This window comes from Rana temporaria, chromosome 2 (genome assembly GCF_905171775.1).
Source record: "Rana temporaria chromosome 2, aRanTem1.1, whole genome shotgun sequence".
Classification (NCBI taxonomy): domain Eukaryota; kingdom Metazoa; phylum Chordata; class Amphibia; order Anura; family Ranidae; genus Rana; species Rana temporaria.
The window spans coordinates 230239852-230260583 of record NC_053490.1 but is presented as its reverse complement, the minus strand read 5'-3'; the positions used below and the strand labels follow the sequence as shown (position 1 = coordinate 230260583).

Genomic DNA, 20732 nt, shown 5'->3' with positions numbered 1-20732 from the left:
TTATTCTTTTTTGTGTATAATCTTAGAAAACTCGTATAATCAAGAATCGTAAGTACAACCACTATGAAAAACAAGACGACAGTAACAGGCAATATGACCTCCCAAAGGGTAAAGTTTGGGTATAAATGTGATTGCACTCTAGCCACCTGCAGCCCCTACAAACAATAGGCATATATTTGCTTACCAGTACCAAATTTGTGAACATCCCATTTTATTCTGTTCTGAAAACAAAGTGAAAATGCTTCTAAATCTTCCAACCCATTTTTTCTTGCAATAAAATGCATGCGTTTTTATATAAAAATACTGTATATTCAAGCAGAAACTTCCTTCTTTATATGCAATATAAAAAAAGTGTGTGTTCTCCTCCTATTGTTTACAATTCATTACTCTTAAGGTCAAATGTCGCAGCCAAACAACAATTCGAATTCCTCTCAAACTATCAACTTATACTCTTTAAATGTTAAGGGCCTCAATATCCCTGAGAAGAGGTCGAAACTATTTTTATTGCTACGTAAAGCTAAAGCAGATATTGTTTTCTTACAGGAAACCCATTTTAAGTCCGACAATGTTCCAAATTTTCATAATAATCTGTACCCTGTTGATTATCACGCGCCACTAATCCGGATTCCAAATCAAAAGGGGTCTCAATCTTTGTTTCTAAACACTGCCCATTACGAGTCCAAGATTCCCTAATTGATCCTGGAGGTCGTTATATTTTTTTGAAAGGTACTCTTTACAACAAAGACATTACCTTAGCTAACATTTACGTCCCGAACAAAAAACAGGTCCCTTTCATCAGGGACACTTTTGACGCTCTCTTCCATTTCCAATCTGGTATGTTAATATTGGGTGGAGATTTTAATGTGACTCTGGACCCTTTGATTGACTCTTCTTCAGGTACCTCCACTTTGCCATATTCCGCTCTTCGTTCAATTAAAAACTTACTTAAAGACTTAACACTCCATGACACATGGCGCACTTTACATCCTAAGGCCAAAGATTACACTTTCTTTTCTCCACCTCATAATAAATACTCCAGGATTGATTATTTCTTCTTGAACCAGACAGAACTTGACTCATTAATCTCAGCGTCCATTGAACCTATGATTCTTTCTGATCATCATCCAATAACACTTTCCCTTACTCTCTCCACTAAACCAATTAATTATTTTATATGGAGGCTTGATAATTCCCTCCTTAACAACCCTGAAAATGTAGATTTGATTACTTCTCACCTAACCCATTTTTTTAGAGAAAATGATTCCTCTGAAACACAACCTCTGAACCTATGGATGACTCATAAATGTGTCATTAGAGGCTTACTTATTTCCCTGGCTTCAAAGCGTAGAAGGGCTCACCGAGCTCACATAGCTGCTCTGACTGACCGTATTCGTATACTTGAAAACAAGCACAAACAGTCGTTAGCGATTGAAGCATATAATGAACTTCTTCATGCCAGAGAGCTTCTACTTGAGAAATTGAATAAAACAACCAAACGTAAATTTATGATGTCCCGTAAGCTTTTCTATGAATTTGGCAACAAATCTGGGAAATTGCTAGCTAGAGCCCTGAAAAATAATAAATCTAACACGACTTCAGGGAAAAAATTTCACTCTTCCACTGATATTGCTGCACAATTTAAGACCTTTTACTCAAACCTTTATAATATTTCTGCTGACCAGAGTTTCGACCATTCCACACGTAGAAAACAATTGATCACAGAATTTTTAGCAACTCACAGCCCTAATCCCATCACTAAAGAGGAGGCCGAATATTTGGACCGCCCACTGGAATGGGATGAATCTAAATTTGCCCTTAAACAGCTGAAAACTGGCAAATGTCCTGGTCCGGATGGTTTGAGTGTAGGCTACTATAACACCTTCACAGATATTGTACTCCCTTATTTTTTGAAAACTTTCAACTCAATCCCAGATCAACCTCTCAACAACAACAGGGATCTTCTTGAGGCACACATCACGATGATTCCTAAACCTGGTAAAGACACGCTTTTAGTCTCTAACTATAGGCCCATTTCCCTCCTTAATGTTGATTTGAAACTTTACGCTAAAATTTTATCAAATAGATTATTGCCATTAATCCCTAATTTAGTTTCTTTGGACCAGGTTGGTTTTGTCCCTGGTCGTGAATCTAGAGACAATACCCAAAAGGCCATCAATATCCATCATTGGCTGACGAGACACTCTACACCTGGATTCTTTCTCTCCCTCGACGCGGAGAAAGCATTCGACAGGGTTGCATGGGACTATATGGCTGAATGCCTGAAAACCCTTGGGATTGGTGACCGCATGTTACGTTACATTCTTACTCTTTACTCCTCTCCCACTGCTAGAATAAAAATTAATGGATGCCTGTCGGAGGCTTTCTCCGTGTCGAACGGGACCCGCCAGGGATGTCCTCTGTCTCCAATCATATTTGTTTTAACTCTGGAGCCTATCCTTAGGAGAATTCGATCTAATCCCAACATTAAAGGTGTTGATATCAATGACAAACTATACAAATTAGCAGCCTATGCAGATGACATCCTGCTCTTTTTAACGGATCCTGTTAATACTATACCTAATCTACTAAAGGACTTTTAAATTTTCTCTTCAATTTCCAACTTTCAAATCAATTTTAGTAAATCCAGAGCTTTAAATATCACTCTGCAGAATGATGTGGTATCCCTGTGCAAACGTATATTTCCGTTCATATGGGAAACGCATTCGCTAACCTATTTAGGCATACACATACCTATTCTACTAAAGGACTTATATTCCTCTAACTTTCTACCTATGCTTAAATCTATTCAGGATGACCTCCTAAAATGGGACAAAAACCTTTTTTCATGGTTTGGAAGAATAGCCATAATCAGGATGAATATCCTCCCCAGATTACTCTATCTTTTGCAAACCATCCCGATTAAATTGCCAGCTTCCTTCTTTAAATTATATAAAAAATTGTGTTTGAAATTTATTTGGGATTCCAACCAACCCAGGATTAAGTGGGATACTCTACTCAACCCTAAACTGTTGGGTGGGGTAGGATTACCAAATATACAGAAATATTATTGGTCTTGCCATTTGTCCCGTGTTATTGATTGGCACATTCATAAAAAGACCAAAGATTGGATTGATCTTGAGGGACTATCTTCTAAAATTCCTTTACGTCACCTTCCTTGGACGAACCCCCGTAATATACCCCGTGGCAATAGCTCGCACCCCCTTACTGGTCCCACGTTACAAGTCTTTAGGTTAATATGCGCTAAATTTGACATATCGTCCTCCCCAGGCCCAATGACACCTTTCCCTGTAATCCCTAATCTTTTTCCTGAATCCGCTGTACCCATCTCCATAGATCCTACTTTATTTCCTTCATTAAGAGCGGAACTCTTTTTCAAAGATGGTAAATTTTTGACTTACGACGCCTTTTGTCTTACTTTCCCGAACCTCACTATTTCTAAAATGGACTATGAGATCATGCTAAATTCTATTTCAAACTCTGGTTCTCTTTTGACTTGGAACAGGCCTAAAACCCCCTTTGAAATGTTATGTGTTAGTAATGACCCACAAAGACATCTCATATCAAAAACGTACTCACTATTATTTTCTGATGTTGACCTTGAAATGGATGAAAAAGTTCAATATTGGGAAAGGGTTCTTGATATACACCTATCTGCCAATGAATGGCGTCACATTTTCACTTTCATTCATAAGGGTTCTCTGAATGTTCTCACGCAAGAAAACGGTTATAAAATATATTCCAAATGGTATAGAACACCTCATGTTATTCACAAATTTAGCCCTTCCACTTCGCCTACCTGTTGGCGATGCAAGTCTGCTTTGGGTACTCTCATACATATTTGGTGGGAATGCCCAATCATACAACCCTTTTGGAAAGAGGTTTACCGTATTATTCCCCTAATCACTACTTGCTCTCCGAACTTCACCGCTGCCCAATTCTTGTTACATCATACCTCACTACCTTACCACGTTTATAAGAATTCCATAGTATTACATTTGATTAATGCAGCAAAGCTCTGTATCCCAACACATTGGAAGGACACCTCTCCTCCTAGCATTTCAGAATGGCTTCAAATAATTAAACGAATAGCGGAAATGGAAGACCTGATTCTTCAATCATTGGACTCTCCCTCTAAATTTCAAGATAAATGGAAATGTTGGATACGCTTTACTGACTCTACAGAGTTTCGTAACTTATCATATCACCCTGCTTCTGACTGAGACTACCCTGACCTTTTATATGACAAATTACCGAGACTCCCTATCCCCCCTTTTTTTTTTTTTTTTTCTTTTCTTCCCCTTTTATGTTTTGCTTGATGATTCTTATTTGGAAAATAAAAAAAAAAAGAGAGGTGTATTACTATTTTTTTTTTTTTATCTATTCCTGATAGAATTTTCTACTTGTTATCATCAGTTATGAAAAACAAAGAGATATGTATTCTCTTGACTTTTGTTGTTACGTGGATATTTTTAATTCACTTCATCCGTTCTGTTATTTATATTGATGTATCAATAGATGTTTATTGCTTTATTGTACAACTTATTTTAAAATTCCAATAAAATCTTTAAACAAAAAAAAAAGTGTGTGTTTAACACAAGATAAATAGAAAAACTGTCACACCCTCATCTATGACAGTTTTAATTTACCAAAATGTGAATATTAGAATGATCCAGAATATAACAAGGATTTAAAGCTCATTTGAAGAAAACAAATACGCATTTAATACTTCGTACTACATTCAGAATGCTGGCAGGAAGGCTACATTTGCTTCCAGTTTGTCCACATAAAAAAAACAGGTTCCACATTGTCAGCTATAGATAACAGTATACAGCAGAGGTCTCCAACCCCCGGGCCGCTGCGTCTCTGCAGCCGGGCCGCGGATGCTACAGGCAGCATGAGAGCAGGGCGGGTTAGAGAATTCAATGCATCAGAGGCAGGCGGGTAAGGGAGCCTGGTGCATCACAGGAGTGGGCAGGTGAGAGAGAGCCCGGGGGATCAGAGTCATGTGGATGAGAGAAGCCGCCCGCCCCACATCACAGCTCTTCCGCCCTTACATCGCTGGTGTTGGAGGTATGGCGGAGGCAAAGAGATGACATCATCTCTCTGCGTCCACCCCGCATAACAGCTCTTCTGCCCTCAAAGCACTGGTGTCAGAGGTACAGCGGGGGAGCAGAGAAATGACATCTCTCACCACTGGCCCTGCATCACCACTCTCCAGTCTCCTGCCCTTATTCAAGAATGACCACTGGAGGCACGGTGGCAAGTGGCATTCATCTGGTGGCAGGCAGCGTGGTAATCCTCATCTGGTGGCAGGCAGTGTGTCAAGTGGCATTCATCTGGTGGCAGGCAGCGTGGCAAGTGACATCCCCCCCATCTGGCGGCAGGCAGTGTGGTAATCCTCATCTGGTGGCAAGCGAAGTGGCAAGCGAAGCGGCAATTATCTAGTGGCACACAGCATGGCAAGTGACATTCCTCATCTGGTGGCAGGCAGCGTGGCAATCCTCATCTGGTGGCAAGCGACATGGCAAGTGACATTCATCTGGTGGTGGGCGACATGGCAAGTGGCATTCATCTGGTGGCAAGTGACATTCCTCATCTGGTGGCAGGCAGCGTGGCAATCGACATTCCTCATCTGGTGGCAAGAGATGTGGCAAGTGACATTAATCTGGTGACGGGCGACGTGGCATTCACCTGGTGGCAGGCAGCGTGGCAAGTGACATTCCTCATCTGGTGGCAGGCAGCGTGGCAAGTGACATTCCTCATCTGGTGGCAGGCAGCGTGGCAATCGACATTCCTCATCTGGTGGCGACGTGGCAAGTGACATTCATCTGGTGGCGGGTGACGTGGCATTCACCTGGTGGCGTGGCAAGTGGCATTCGTCATCTGGTGGCAGGCGACGTGGCAAGAGACATTCCTCATTTGGTGGCAGGCGACGTGGTTAGTGACAAGCTGCTTATAATGGCAGATGACGTGGCAAGTGACACGCTCAGGGCTCCCACTGATTCTGCATTATGGTGAGTTGAACCATTTCATTTTATATCACAAAGTAGTAATAGAAATAATGCGCTTCAATCATCCTGACACCATAACAACCATGGTGTCGTAATGATTGAAGTGTCAACACCAGCTATTGCTCCGATAAATTGCCAGTGAAAAATCGCTCCCCCCCGTGTACGCCCCCAACCCAAACCCCCCGGGCCTTGACACAATTTTCATCCACACAGCCGGTCCCCGGTGCCAAAAAGGTTGGGGACCGCTGGTATACAGTACACCCACCAAAGTATCACCTTATCATTGGGATGTGATAAAGCAGGGCTTGACACATTTTCTTTGAATCTAAGCCAACTAAAAAAGTTAGAAGCCATTTTTTTTTATTTATTTTTTTTAACGAAAGTACCTTTTGGGTGGAACATGCAACAGGTTTCCAAAAGATGAACTTATCCCTTTTACAGCCAGAGACATTTTTTGCACCAATTTTAGGTCTGAAGATTACATAAAACCAAATATTATATATTTTCTGAAATCAGACACTCTGGAGAATAAGAGTATGGTAGTTCCAAATTTTAGGTCACACGATATTATCGCATACTTTTTTTTGTTCTGAAAAACGAGAGCGAAAGCGCTCCCATCACATAGAGGACAAAAAGTGGTTTTATTTTGGTGACAAGATCTGTCATTACGCTCTCTCTTTAACCCACAATCTTCAATTTTCCAAATGATGTTATGATCTATTTGCAGGAGACCCATATGACCCAAGAGGCCCTGGGCTGTCTGCATTATCGCTGGGTGGGATATGCCCGTCACTCGATGCACACCTATTACTCGCATAGTCAGCCTCCTGGTTCACTGCCAAATTGCTTTTGAGGTCTTAGCGTGGGAGGTGGATAGCAAGGGCAGATAGGTCTTCCTCCACTGTAAAACATTTTTTTACTTGGTATGTGTTTTATCCGCTCTACAATGGTTAAGGCAACTGGTGCATTTCCTTCTTGAAAAGCCTGATGTACAGGTTATGATCCTGGGTGACCTTCATTCCTTTTTTGTGTCCTGCAGCAGACAAACATCCACCTGTTGCTTAAGGCCCCCACTCCAAAGGAACCATGGTAAAGCGGCGTTCCACCCATTTATTAAAAGTCAGCAGCAACAGAGAGCATAGCTGCTGACTTTCAATAAACCGACACTCACCTGTCCTACAGTCCAGCGATGCGGCCGCATGGAGCCCCCCTGCTCTCCCCCTCCTCTCCTTGGCGCCATCATATCTACTGTGGGCACGCAGCCGTGACAGCCTATGGCTTCACAGCCAGGCGCGTACTGCACATGGCGAGTCGCACTGCGCTGTGCCATTGGCCAGCGATCTTCTGGGACCTGTGTTGTATCCCAGAAGATCGCTGGCAGGGAGGGGCCGCCTAGGCGGCCAAAAACCAGGAAGGAGGAAGTGGGACAGGAAGTCCCACTAAAAAGAGGACACACACTGCCCCCCTCCCCCCCCAAAAAAATGACATGTCAAATGTGGCACGTCAGGGGGCTAGGAGTGCCTAAAGCAGAAGTTCCACTTTTGGGTGGAACTCTGCTTTAAGCAGGTTTATTGGGGGAAGTAGGCTGGTTGGATCTCTGTAGACATCCTGGGGAATGCCAGTTCTGCTCTGCGCTTATCAAATGGGACATTAACTCCGCTGAAATAATACAAATTGCAGCAGTTCATGAGGAACCCTATCCACCCAAAACAGAGGTCCTTGTCGGACATTATTCAATATTTAGACAAGGTCACTCTTCCGCTCCTTTTCCCAGAGGGGCTCTAGACTCCCCTATCAAAGTAGAGGAGATTGTGGCGGCCATAGCTTCCTTTCCCAATTGCAAGGCCCCGGGAGATGATGGCACCCCCATTGAAGTATACAAACTATATTCCGCAACTATTGAAAGTATATAATAATGACTTGGACAGGGGGTACCTACCGGAGTCTATGACCAGGGTGCATATTGAATTACTTATAAAACAAGGCAAGATATCCACAGACCCAAAGTCACATAGACCCATATCTTTGCTACCTGTGTATGAAAACATTTTGGCTACACTCCTTAAACAAATGCATTGCTACGGACATACACTGATTAATCAGGCTTCATGCCACTTAAATTCACGGCTATTAACATACAGAGGGTCTACCTTAACCACTTGCCTAACCAGCCGCCGCAGTTTTACGGCGGCAGGTCGGCTCGGCTGCGCGAGATCACGTAATATTACGTCATCTCGCGAATCAGCCAGTAGGGGCGCGTGCCCCCGGTCCCTACGCGTGTGCCCGGCGGGCGCGATCACTCGTTACAGAGCGAGAATCCTGGTCCTGTCAGGGGGAGAAATGCCTGACCGTCTGTTCATACAATGTATGAACAGCGATCAGTAATTTCCCCAAGTCAGTCCACCCCCCCCTTCAGTTAGAACACACCCAGGGAACATACTTAACACCTTCCTCGCCCCTAGTGTTAACCCCTTCCCTGCCATTGGCATTTTTATAGTAATCAATGCATTTTTATAGCACTGATCGCTATAAAAATGCCAATGGTCCCAAAAATGTGTCAAAAGTGTCCGCCATAAGGTCGCAGTACCGCAAAAAATCGCTGATCGCCGCCATTACTAGTAAAAAAAAAAAAAATATTAATAAAAATGCCATAAAACTATCCCCTATTTTGTAGACGCTATAACTTTTGCGCAAACAAACCGCTTATTGCGATTTTTTTTTACGAAAAATATGTAGAACACATATCGGCCTAAACTGAGGGGGAAAAAAAATTGTATATATATTTTTGGGGATACTATAGCAAAAAGTAAAAAATATTTTTTTTCAAAATTGTCGCTCTATTTTTGTTTATAGCGCAAAAAATAAAAACCGCAGAGGTGATCAAATACCACCAAAAGAAAGCTCTATTTGTGGGAAATAAAGAACGCCAATTTTGTTTGGGAGCCACGTCGCACGACCGCGCAATTGTCAGTGAAAGCGACTCGGTGGCGAATCGCAAAAAGGGGCCCGGTCATTGAGCAGCAATATGGTCCGGGGCTGAAGTGGTTAATATGCAAACTCAGGCCGATAATATGGGAAAATCAAGCGCTCCTGTCACTTGATGCCAATAAGGCTTTTGACAGTGTAGAATGGCCCTACCTGTGGCAGACTCAGACGCTTTGGTCTGGGTAAGGTTTTTATCTTGTGGGTTCAACTGCTGTATCACTCCCCTATGGTCTCTATCAGGGAGGGAGGAAGGGTATCAGTTGCAGCTCCTGGTTGGAGCTTTTTCACTCAGGGCAGACACCACACAGTCACTGTCCCCATCTGCATTATTCGTTTCACATGAAAACACGAGACATACCAGGGGCCTTAGAATCCTCCTGCTTTAATACGTCCAATAGTTTGTTCCCCACGTACTCCTTGCTGCAAAAGGTTTGGTTGAAGGTGCGCTCTTTACAGGGCGTCATCGGGTTTACTGAATACAGCCCGATCTGGCACAACTCTGTACACACAGAGCTGGTGAAGCTGCCTTGTGCGGGGATGTGGAAACATTGGGGCAACACTCATTTGAGGTAGGTCTTCCAAAGCAGAGTCGTTCGTTTCTTTGGAGACATGCAATCCGCTTACCACCTCCCCTCCACGATGCACTTCTATTACCACCAGCATCGCCATGCTGTTCACTCTCAGGGCTTGTCAACTGGTCCCAATCCTCCACACCTGTGTTCCGATATGTTCAATTGGCACAAGACAAGGGGGTTTATTTTCAACTGCTATGGGATGTTGCTCCCATCCTATCTAGGAGGGGTTCCCCTGTAATGCCAAGGAAAAAAAATGGGAGAAAGATGTGGGTCCAAATGAGGATGAGCTTTGGGATATTGCTCTCGAATCAGTAGTGTATAGCTCACTTAACACAGCACAAAGACTCTACCAACTATACATTGTACTTAAAGTGGAGGTTCCACCTATCTAACAACTTAACCTTAAACACAAGGGCACAGTTAGCCTAAAAAACGTTCGCCAAACAACATTTTTTAAAACGTTTGTTTACCTTTCTTTATGGTCTGTGAAGCAGGCACTTCCTGGTCTGTCTGAGTGGGGCTGGGCGTGTCTATTTCTTTCCAGCATAGCCGCTATGCTTCTTGGGAATGCAGCGTCACGATGTGTGTACATTGAAGGGGGCGGGCGAGTCCTTTTCAGGACGCTGCGCCGTTGTCACAGTAACTGTGCAGTGCTTACGGCGCGCCCGCCGTCAACACTGCGCATGCGCGGGACAGAACGGTGAATGCTGGGAGTACAGCATTCGCCGCATCCCGGAAGACACGGAAGTAAGGCTTCAGAATGCCAGGAGCTAAGATGGAAACGTCCATCGCTGTATTTTATAAAGTTTACTTTCTGATGAATTAAGAATGCTGGCGCCTAGATTCCTGGGAGGGGCGAGTACATTATTGTACATGTACTAAGCGGGAGAAAGGATTTTTTTTAAAAAAATGAAGTTCGGGGGAACCACCCCTTCAAGGTGTATTATACCCCCCCTAAAACATCACATCACATGGGCGTACTGCAAACTCCACTGTGTGCCAAATGCAATGTTATGATGGGAGACACGCTACATCTCTTGTGGCGCTGTCCCAAACTACATTACAGGGCAGCAGTGACTGACACTATAAATTCAGTGCTCCACATAACAATACCAAATAAACTCACCAAATGTATTCTGGACAATCTTCCACTTACCGTTTTTCAAAAAACTGCATTGAACAGAGCCCCGTTTCAGGCCTGCAAGCTCCACCTATTGCAGTGATAAAGTGATAGGGCCCTGCACATAAAGACTGGGTTTCAAGTGTGGGACACACCCTTAAGCTTGGGAAATTAATATTCCAGCATCGTGGATGCTCATACAGGTTTGACAGGCTATGGGATGACTGGCTTGCAGTACCTGGATTGACACCTGTGGACTTAGTAATAAACAGAATGTCGAGTTGAACTTTGCAACACAGTGATTACGAATACTAATGAATAGGGCTGAAACGATTAATGAATAGGGCTGAAACGATTAATCAATAAAATCGGTAATGAAAATCGTTGTCAACGATTTTCATTATTGATTAGTTGGTCTAACAGCAAGCACCTTCCTCCATGCCACTCATGCCTCCGTCCCTGTGTTAGAATCCTGTGTACAAGCCGGTGCCGGCGCTGTATTCTCATGAGAATACAGCGGCGTACATGTAACCAGGCACGTCCCCCTCTCTCCTCCTCGCTGACGTCAGCCCCCCGATATTCTCAGCCCCGCCCGCTGCTGCCTTGAGAGAATGGGAGACTGGAGTGAGAGAGGCGAGAAGCAGCCGTGAGCGCCGTGCTGCACCTGCAATATAAGGCAGTGGCTCTGGTTATTAAATGCAATACAATATTCGGTGTACTTTAATTTCTGTAATCACAAGTGCCCAATCATAAGTATTTATGGGGTGGGGGAGGGGGGGGAATAGTGATGTCCCATTATTGGTGTTCCCGGGAGAAATAGTGCCCCATCATTTTCATTATTTTAAATAAAATGAAAAAATTGCATATTACGTTTGTTTTTATCCGATTAATCGAAACAATAAATCGGCCAACTAATCGATTATGAAAATAATCGTTAGTTGCAGCCCTACTAATGGCATTACTCTCCTGTGTTTCATGCTGAATATGAGACCTCCTTAACCACTTAGCCCCCGAGCCTGTTTTTCAGATTCGGTGTTTACAAGACTAAAACATTTTTTTTGCTAGAAAATTACTTAAAACCCCCAAACATTATATATATTTTTTTCGAACACCCTAGAGAATAAAATGGCGGTCGTTGCAATACTTTTTGTCACACCGTATTTGCGCAGCGGTCTTACAAGCGCACATTTTTTTGGAAAAAAAAATCACTTTTTTGAATAAAATAAGACAACAATAAATTTGGCCCAATTTTTTTATATCTTGTGAAAGATAATGTTACGCTGAGTAAAATGATACCCAACATGTCACGCTTAAAAATTGCGTCCGCTCGTGGCATGGCGTCAAACTTTTACCCTTAAGAATCTCGATAGGCGACATTTAAAAAATTCTATAGGTTGCATTTTTTGAGCTACAGAGGAGGTCTAGGGCTAGAATTACTGCTCTCGCTCTAACGATCGCGGCGATACCTCACTTGTGCAGTTTGAACACCGTTTTCATATGCGGGCGCTACTCACGTATGCGTTCGCTTCTGCGCGCGAGCTCGTCGGGGCGCTTTTGTTTTCTTATTTTTATTGATTTTATAATTTTTTACACTGAAATAATAAAAAAAATGTATCACTTTTATTCCTATTACAAGGAATTTAAACATCCCTTGTAATAGAAAAAAGCATGACAGGTCCTCTTAAATATGAGATCTGGATCATATACTCTATGGCCATGCCTCTTATTCATTTATTTATACTCCCCTTTACTCTCTCTAGTCTAAAATGATCTTGCTCACTCTAGAAAATGGAGCTTAGCCTTGCTTGCTGTTAAAGAGGAAGTAAACCCTACTTAAAAAAAACAAACACACACCCTGCAACACAAAGACATAATGAGCTAGTATGCATAGCATACTAGCTCATTATGTATTACTTACCGCCAATCGAAGCCCCCACAGCCGTCCACATCTCCCCCTCCGGCCGCCCACATGTCGTCCCGTAGTTACTTCCGAGTATTGCGACTCCGACGCCGTAATTGGGTGGAGCCGCCGGTAATGCCACAAAGACTGAAGCAATGGCATAGGTGCCATTGCTTAAGTTTGCCCCATTGCCGACACAGGGATATCTCCTAAACCGTGCAGGTTTAGGAGATATCCTGGGTAGCTACAGGTAAGCCTTAATATAGGCTTACCTGTAGCACAAAGTTATAAAAAAAAGGGTTTACAACCACAAGTTTACAAGTGTCTCTAAAGGGTAAAGGTTTTTTACCTTCATGCATTCTATGCATGAAGGTTAAAAAAAAAAACTTCTGTGTGCAGCAGCACCCCAAGCACCTGGGCTCCCTCTCGAACCAGCACTGTTCACGAGTGGCTTGCCTTGCCAGAGACTCTTCCTCTGCACTGGCTGAGAAAGCAATGGGAGCCACTGGCTCCCGCTGCTGTCAATCGTAGCCAGTAAGCCAATGAAGAGAAAGGGGGGGCAGGGTCGAGACGTGGCTCCCTGTCTGAATGGACACGCGAGCAGCAGCTTGGGAAAGACCTTCTTGGTTCCCCCTATTGCAATCTGCTTGTGCTAGGAGCACTCAACAGGAAGGAGGGGCCAAAAGGGGGGTTGGGGCGGGGGAGCCCTGGAATGTATGCAATAGAGGCAGTACAGTGAGCAAGCACTTACTGGGAGGATCACCAGGTCAGACTAAAGGGAAACTAATGCGGCTAGCACATCCAAAAACTGGTACGCAGCAATATATTACACATTTTTGATCTTTGGTTTAAATACACTTAAGAGAATAAAGTACCTCAAGAATTTAAAGTAGAGTTCCACCCAAAAATGGAACTACCACTTAAAGAAAGATGACCCCCCTGATTTTTTTTTGGGGGGGGGGGGCGGGCACAAACCCTCTTTTTAGAGGGTTCCAACTTCCTCCCTAGGTCGCCTCGACCAAAGGTCTGCCACCTCTCCCCACTACCTCTCCGCAATTATCTGGGACACGTCACAGGTCCCAGATGATTGCTCCGCAAATCACGGTGCACAGCACGGCTCTCACATGCGCAGTGTGTGCCCAGCTGTGAAGCCACAGCTGGGTGCCCACAGTGACAATGCTGGCATCGCGGAGAGGAGGGGGGAGACAAGCGGGGCTTCGTTCCCCTGCATCGCTGGACCCTGAGACAGGCAAGAGTCCAATTATTAAAAGTCAGCAGCTGCAGTATTTGTAGCTGCTGACTTTTTTTTTTTTTTTTTTTAGGCAGAACACCCCTTTTAACAGTACTTGCCCAAACCCATTACTTTTCCCATTTAGTAGAGACAAACCCAGCAAAAAGCTGTATGTTTTTCCTCTTAATCCATACACAATGAGAAATACTTGCGTAATAGTCCAAAAGGCCAGAAAACAGCCACATCGCTAATCTGTCAAAGTCTATCTGGTTTCTATTTATTGTTGCACTATAGCCCCAAGGAACAAGCATTACAATTCCAAATCAATCTCATTGTGATTTTATCAGCTGAACTGCTGCCTGGGCGAACTGTACCAGTTGTACAAGATACCAGCAACTCTTCCAGTATACCCAGAATTACTTTAAGTGGTTGTCAAGCCTAAACATTTTTTACCTTACTGCATTCCTTGCGTTAAAGGAACACTAAAGGTTCGTTTTTTATTAGATCAATTGATTGCTGTAAACTAGAGCATTTAAATCAGGGCTGTGGAGTCGGAGGAAATTTTGGGTACCTGGAGTCAGAGTCCGAGTCAGCAAACAACTCCAACTCCGACTCCTACTAAATTTAGATTGTCGGAACATTTAGGAGACAAAACATTTATCTACCGACTCCACAGCCCTGATTTAAATATCACTTATCTCGTTTTTCTTTTGACCTCCAAAATCCAGGTTTGAAAATGCCATTTCCTGTCTCTCCTCTTCTTGCTTTCCACCAGCATCTGAGCCGATTTGCATGGTGGAAAGCAGAATGTGCTCACCCCCTCCCTATGACTACAGCCCTGCGTGAAGATGCTCTCTTATCCCTCACAGGCATGGAGGCTAAGCCTAATGGGAACTGTAGTTCCCATTAGGCCGTGATGTAGCAAGAATGAATGCGCACCGCAAACCAGGAAGTCAGTGAGAATAATGATTCAGGAGTGACGGAGGTGAATAGGTACAGGTATCAAACTAGTAATATTGCAGAACATTACTTTTTACTTCATCAGCTACTGTCAGACTTTAATTTAAGAGAAAAATATTTTTGTCTTTACAACCCCTTTAAGGTAAATATATGTTTAGGTGTCAGCATCCCCCCCCCCCCCTCTTTTTACTCTTTTATATTCCCCTTGAAATGCGCTGCTGACTTCAGCGGCGCATGAGCATCTGGGATTCTCGGCTGAAAGCCCGGCAGGCGCTGGACCTTGCCGAAAAGAAGTCGCATGCACGGGAGTGACGACATCGGGGGTCTAGCCACTCACAGCACTGGAGCTGCAAAATCTGGAAAACCTGGGAGGGCGGCAATGCCTAAACCACCTCCTCATTCCCATCTGAGGTGGTTTAGGCAGACATCCACCATAGTGAACTGGTGCCTCCTCACCTAGCGCAAGGAGGATGTGGGCGCCTGCTCCTGCCGACTCTCAGCCTTACCTCCTGGGTAAGAAAGCCGCCGCCATTTTCGTGTAAATTGAAAATGACGTGGGTGTTTGTCGCCCTCCCCAGCAGCCCACGCAAGATACCAGGGGCCCAGGAGTGGGGGGACGGGCTCCCCCCTGGAAAGAACCGACGGCCAGCACCCCCGTCTGAACAGACAGGTAAAGGGGGGGGCAGGATAATGGCCCCTGAAGTTCTGGGTACACCACTGTATCCTTCAGCTGTCAGGGGGGCTCTTTCAATTGCTGCCCCCCCTGAGGAAAAGATAGAGAGAACCCCCCAGGAAGGACAAGAATATCCTACCGGGCCGAGAGACTTCCCAAGCTTATGGTCCGGCTCCCAGGGGCAGACCAGCAGCCCCAGGCTTCAGGTCTTTTAGAGGGGGGGGATGGTTTTGCTGTGTCTCATTTCTCAGGTGTGCCGTCCTGGAAGATGACTAGAGAAATACAAGTATTTTTTCCTGGTACCCTAAACAAAATTAACATTTATCCCTTGCGTTGCACGATGATCCCCACTACAAGGGTGCTTAGTTCTTTAATAGTGGACAGAGTAGGGAAGGGTTAAACTCCCTGGTCTGTATTCCCATATTTATCCAAAACAAGAAAGAAAGTGCTGAAAAATACAAAATATTGAGCTGTCAACAGAACGGGAACAGAGGGACAAATCTTCCAAAGGGGACACCTGCAGCAGTTTCAACTAAGTGAGAATTTCCCTCACTTTGTAGAGATGTCCTCTCGCGTCCTGTTGTGGGAGGGGACAAGATGCAAAGGGAAATCTCCCCACTTATTATGAAGTTTGCTCCTTCAAAAATTTACGTTTGGACTCGGCTGTCCAAAGTAGTGTACACACGATCCGACAATCGTACGTTTCTTCCTCGGACGATATTCGGACCGGGTGTACGGGCCTTTAGACAAAAAAGACTTGGCTTTAGATATAATCTAATGCGGCTTTCTACAAGCCGGTAAATGTGCTTTGTGCTGGAGCAGGACTTTAGTTGGGATCGCCACCCCCCCCCCCCCCCCAAAAAAAAAAAATTATTAAAGAGCTGGGGTGCAAACAAATAGAACTTCCGATTTAATTTTCATCTGGTGCTCTGTCCAGCAAGTCTGTTATTTTTTTTAACTTCCTTTAAGGTGAAAGTAAAGTTGATGTGTGATCAAATAGCTGACAGGCTGGTTATTTACGACCCCATTGCCATAAATGCCTCTTTCTGCCTGTCAGCTGTCATGTTCACTGTGCCACGCATGCGCAGCAAACATTTACGGCCTTGTGGTGATGCGACTCCCGTGCGTGGGAGTGATGTCATTGCAGTCTGGCCTATCAAGTGGCTGAAGGGACGGAACCCGGCAGTTAGACTGAGTGAAGATGGACGCACCGGGGGCCCGCGGGATTGGCCCCAGAGCTGCACGGGAGGACACCATGACAGGCAAGTCTGCAATAATGTACTAATAGGCTGTGCATACTATTACATTATGGTATAACCCACCTGGGGAGGGGGGGGGGGGACTTTAAAAAAAAAAAAGAACAGACCAAGCTGTCCAGACAAGGTCGCAGTTAGAGGGTTGAGACAAACCATTTAACACTGACATGGGTGCTTACAATGACAGACTTTTTTTTTTTTTGAATGGATAGGTGAGTTTTGGTAAATGTAAAAGGTATTGTACAGAAATTGTAAGGTGTTGTCCAGACATGAGTGTCCTGTGTAGGAGGCAGTCTACCCATAGGGGGTGTACGGGTGAGGTAATGCTGGTCATGCAGCGTTCACACAAGGCCGGCTATAAGCCATCCTGCGACATGCGCCACACCCCAGGCCGTCTCCTGCCCGCCACCATGCCCTCGTCCTCCCTTATTACCTGTCCCAGCTGCTCTCTATCTGCTGACAGAACAGACACCTCCAGCGGGCGGCTCAGAAGAGGACAATGACGGGGCGACACCTCCACAGCCCGTGCTCCTCCGTCCGCTCTCTGTACCGCAGCGTCACCCTCCTGTCACAACCAATCAGGCGACGGAAACGCCCCTGGCCTGACGGAACCTACACGTAACCTGGACGTGGCACCGGCGTCAAGACGCCGCGCATGCTCAATACGAGATTATTAGACTTTTTTTGTATGCGGAACTTTATTTATACTTAAACAAAACACTGCTACGTTTGAGAACAGCGGTGAATTTTCCCGTTGTGTTCTCCACAAACCTTTCTGATGTAGTTGCAGTTGTACCCCTTTTTATTAACACTTAAAAAGCCAACAGACCCCCTCACGAAAGAAGACATCGTCCCTGTAGCCAAGTGCTCCTATTTTTTCTCAGACTGCAGAGATAGAAGTGAAAATAAGAGGTGAATGCTGATTGGTGTTGTGTGTTCCGGGCTACTATTGGCTATGGAGTGTATGGCGGGCGGGGTCATATGTAGCATGGAAGGATTTCTGCTTGCATCTTCCGGTTGAGTGTCTGCACTCAGGTGTGCTGTGCAGGTATGAGTTGTGTGCGCTCAGTTGTATTTTGCTGCTGATTAAGGTCATGTGACTTGTTTCTTTTTATAACCTGAGAGCAGGGCCATACAGTAAGAAGGAAACCAGCAGCCTCCTGATAGCTACATACACATGAAATACGTACATGGCACCTATTTTACCTGACACCATTTGTCTTTATGTCCATGCATTCCTCAGATTCATGCAGCCTCCTGATAGCTACATACACATGAAATACGTATATGGCACCTATTTTTCCTGACACCATTTGTCTTTATGTCCATGCATTCCTCAGATTCATGCAGCCTCCTGATAGCTACATACACATGAAATACGTACATGGCACCTATTTTACCTGACACCATTTGTCTTTATGTCCATGCATTGCTCAGATTCATACAGCTCTGCTACATAGATGGCACCACTATCGTGTATCTAAACTCTTTAATGTATTTTTATGTGATGCAAACCGACACTCACCGGTCACTTTATTATATACACCTTGCTTGTATCGGGTTGGACCCCCTTTTTCCTTAGAACTTGCTTAATTCTTTGTGACTTACATTCTACAAGGTGTTGGAAACATTCCTCAGAGATTTTGGTCCATACGGACAAGATAGAATCACGCAGTTGCTGCGTATTTGTCTGCTGTACATCCATGATGCAAATCGCCCGTCACAGCCTATTGGATTGAGATCTGGTGACTGTGGAGGCCATTGGAGTGCAGTGACCTCGTTGCCCAGTGGTGAGTAAGGATGAGCTCCGGCGTGTTCGCATAGAACACGTGCAGAGCCCGCCAGGAGGTCGGCACCCGCGCTGCGCTAATCACAGCCAGGGAGACCTTTCCCGATCTCTGCAGCCGAGCATCGGGAAATGAATCCCTGGCAGTGATTAGCACAGCGCGGGTGCCGACCTCCTGGCGGGCTCTGCACGTGTTCTATGCGAACACGCCGGAGCTCATCCTTAGTGGTGAGATGATTTGAGCTTTGGCGTTTGCATTATCCTGCTGGAAGGAGCCATCAGCAGATGGGCCCCTTAGTACCATAAAGGGATGGACATGGTCATCAATAAGGATGAGCTCCGGCGTGTTCGCATAGAACACGTGCAGAGCCCGCCAGGAAGTCGGCACCCGCGCTGCGCTAATCGCAGCCAGGCAGACATTGTCCGATGCTCGGCTGCAGAGATCGGGAAATGTCTGCCTGGCTGTGATTAGCGCAGCGCGGGTGCCGACTTCCTGGCGGGCTCTGCACGTGTTCTATGCGAACATGCCGGAGCTCATCCTTAGCAACAATACTCAGGCCGTGGCAAATAAACAATGCTTAATTGGTACGAAGGGGCCCAAAGTGTGCCAAGAAAATATCCCTCACACCATTTCATCAGCAACAGCCTGAACCATTGATACAAAGCAGGATTGATCCATGTTTTCATGTTGTTTACGTCAAATTCTGACCCTAATATCTAAATGTTGCAGATAAAATCGAGACTCATCAGACCAGGCAGCACTTTTCCAATCTTCTATTGTCCAATTTTAGTGAGTCTGTGTGAATTGTATAAACAATTATGCATTGGCTCAGTTTGTAAAATGATCAGAAAATCCCTTTTTTCTGCAGGTTTTTGATCCCCCAAGTCATGTGATCATCCTTCTTTGCTCTGCATTGCACTCTGAAAACTGAGTGGGGTAGGCAGCCAAGCTGTGGCACTACCTGTAGACATGACAGCACAAAGCGTTCTCTGTGGCTGCACTGCACTCCCTGGTACTGTTGTAGTCACATATTTATTTAAAAGAAAAAAAGCACAATGCTCTTTATTTTTAAGCAAACTTTGACAAAACGAAGCCCTTTTTGTTCAGCCCTCTTCACACGTCCTAGCAGGAGCTCGCTTTGCGGCTTGTGATGTTCACGTGATTCTGCATGCCGTACATAGGAAGCCTATTTCCTTTAATGGGCTTCCCTATGCATGTTTGTCACCCAAAGCAAGCTCCTGCTCCTTTTTGGGAACCGGCTCCACACAATAAAAAAAGTGCATTTTGCCAAATGACAATCGCAGGAAAATCGCACTGCTTTTAGGGTGCCATTTAGAATGGATTTGCAACAATTGCCACACAATTTTTCTAATCGGGTGGCAGATTCCACTTGTGATTCCAAATCACCAAGTGTAAATGGAGCCTAAAGGCCCATTAACACTAAGGTGAATTGCACAGGATTGCGAGGTTGTGTTCCTGCGCAATTCGCATTCAGTTCTCTGTGCAGTGTGATTTCAGGTCATTCAAAAGGAATGGGCTGGAATCGCACTACATGGCACCAAAAGTAGTGCATGCAATTTTACCATGTGATCCGGTGCGGGAAAACGCACTGTTTGTGACCTACGTTTGGGGTGTCATTAACTTTGCACTGACGCCCTTTCAGAGCACAAGGGCAGTGCGGATTGAATGTGTGGGAAACCGGTACGAAACACTGGTTTCCCACACTGCATTCTAGTGTAAGAAGGTCCTTTTTAAAGTGATTGTTCCTGAAATATGAACAAAGCATATACCTCCTATAGTGTATAGAGGTGGAGGCTATGAGAATAGAGGTCGGCCACAGGAAACCAACTATTATCAGGGACGTCCAAATGAATACCATGAGAACAGAGGATATACACATGAACAGAGAAGAAGAAGCCCTGTTCGTTCAAATGATCGAAGAGAGGGAGATCGAGGTTATTACACTCATCACCCACAGGATAGGAGTCCAATCCCTACACGGAATTATTATGCACCCCTAGAACAGCGAACAGTGGATGATAGAGTGGAAAGACATCAAAATCCCAATACCTCTTCTTTTTTAGAGAGAGGTCAAGAATACCATCCGCCTCGACATACAGAGGAAATAAGAACCTACAGAAGAACCCCAGAAAGAAACGGGGAAAGCGAGGAGGAAAGAGAACACAAAAGAAAAAGAACAGAAAGGGAGAGGG

The 20732-nt window shown here is 44.8% G+C and overlaps 2 protein-coding genes across 2 annotated transcripts in view; one reads left to right on the top strand and one right to left on the bottom strand.

Moving 5' to 3' along the window:
- Positions 1 to 17346, bottom strand: part of TFG (trafficking from ER to golgi regulator) — a 46072-nt gene extending 28726 nt beyond the window's left edge. Inside the window, exon 1 of the mRNA XM_040336599.1 lies at positions 17166 to 17346. The gene's annotated coding sequence lies outside the window, so the exon portion shown is untranslated. The remainder of the gene's footprint in view (positions 1 to 17165) is intronic.
- Positions 17347 to 17658: 312 nt separating this feature from the next.
- The window catches only part of GEMIN8 (gem nuclear organelle associated protein 8), a 62870-nt gene continuing 59796 nt past the window's right edge, over positions 17659 to 20732 (top strand). Inside the window, exon 1 of the mRNA XM_040336598.1 lies at positions 17659 to 17780. The gene's annotated coding sequence lies outside the window, so the exon portion shown is untranslated. The remainder of the gene's footprint in view (positions 17781 to 20732) is intronic.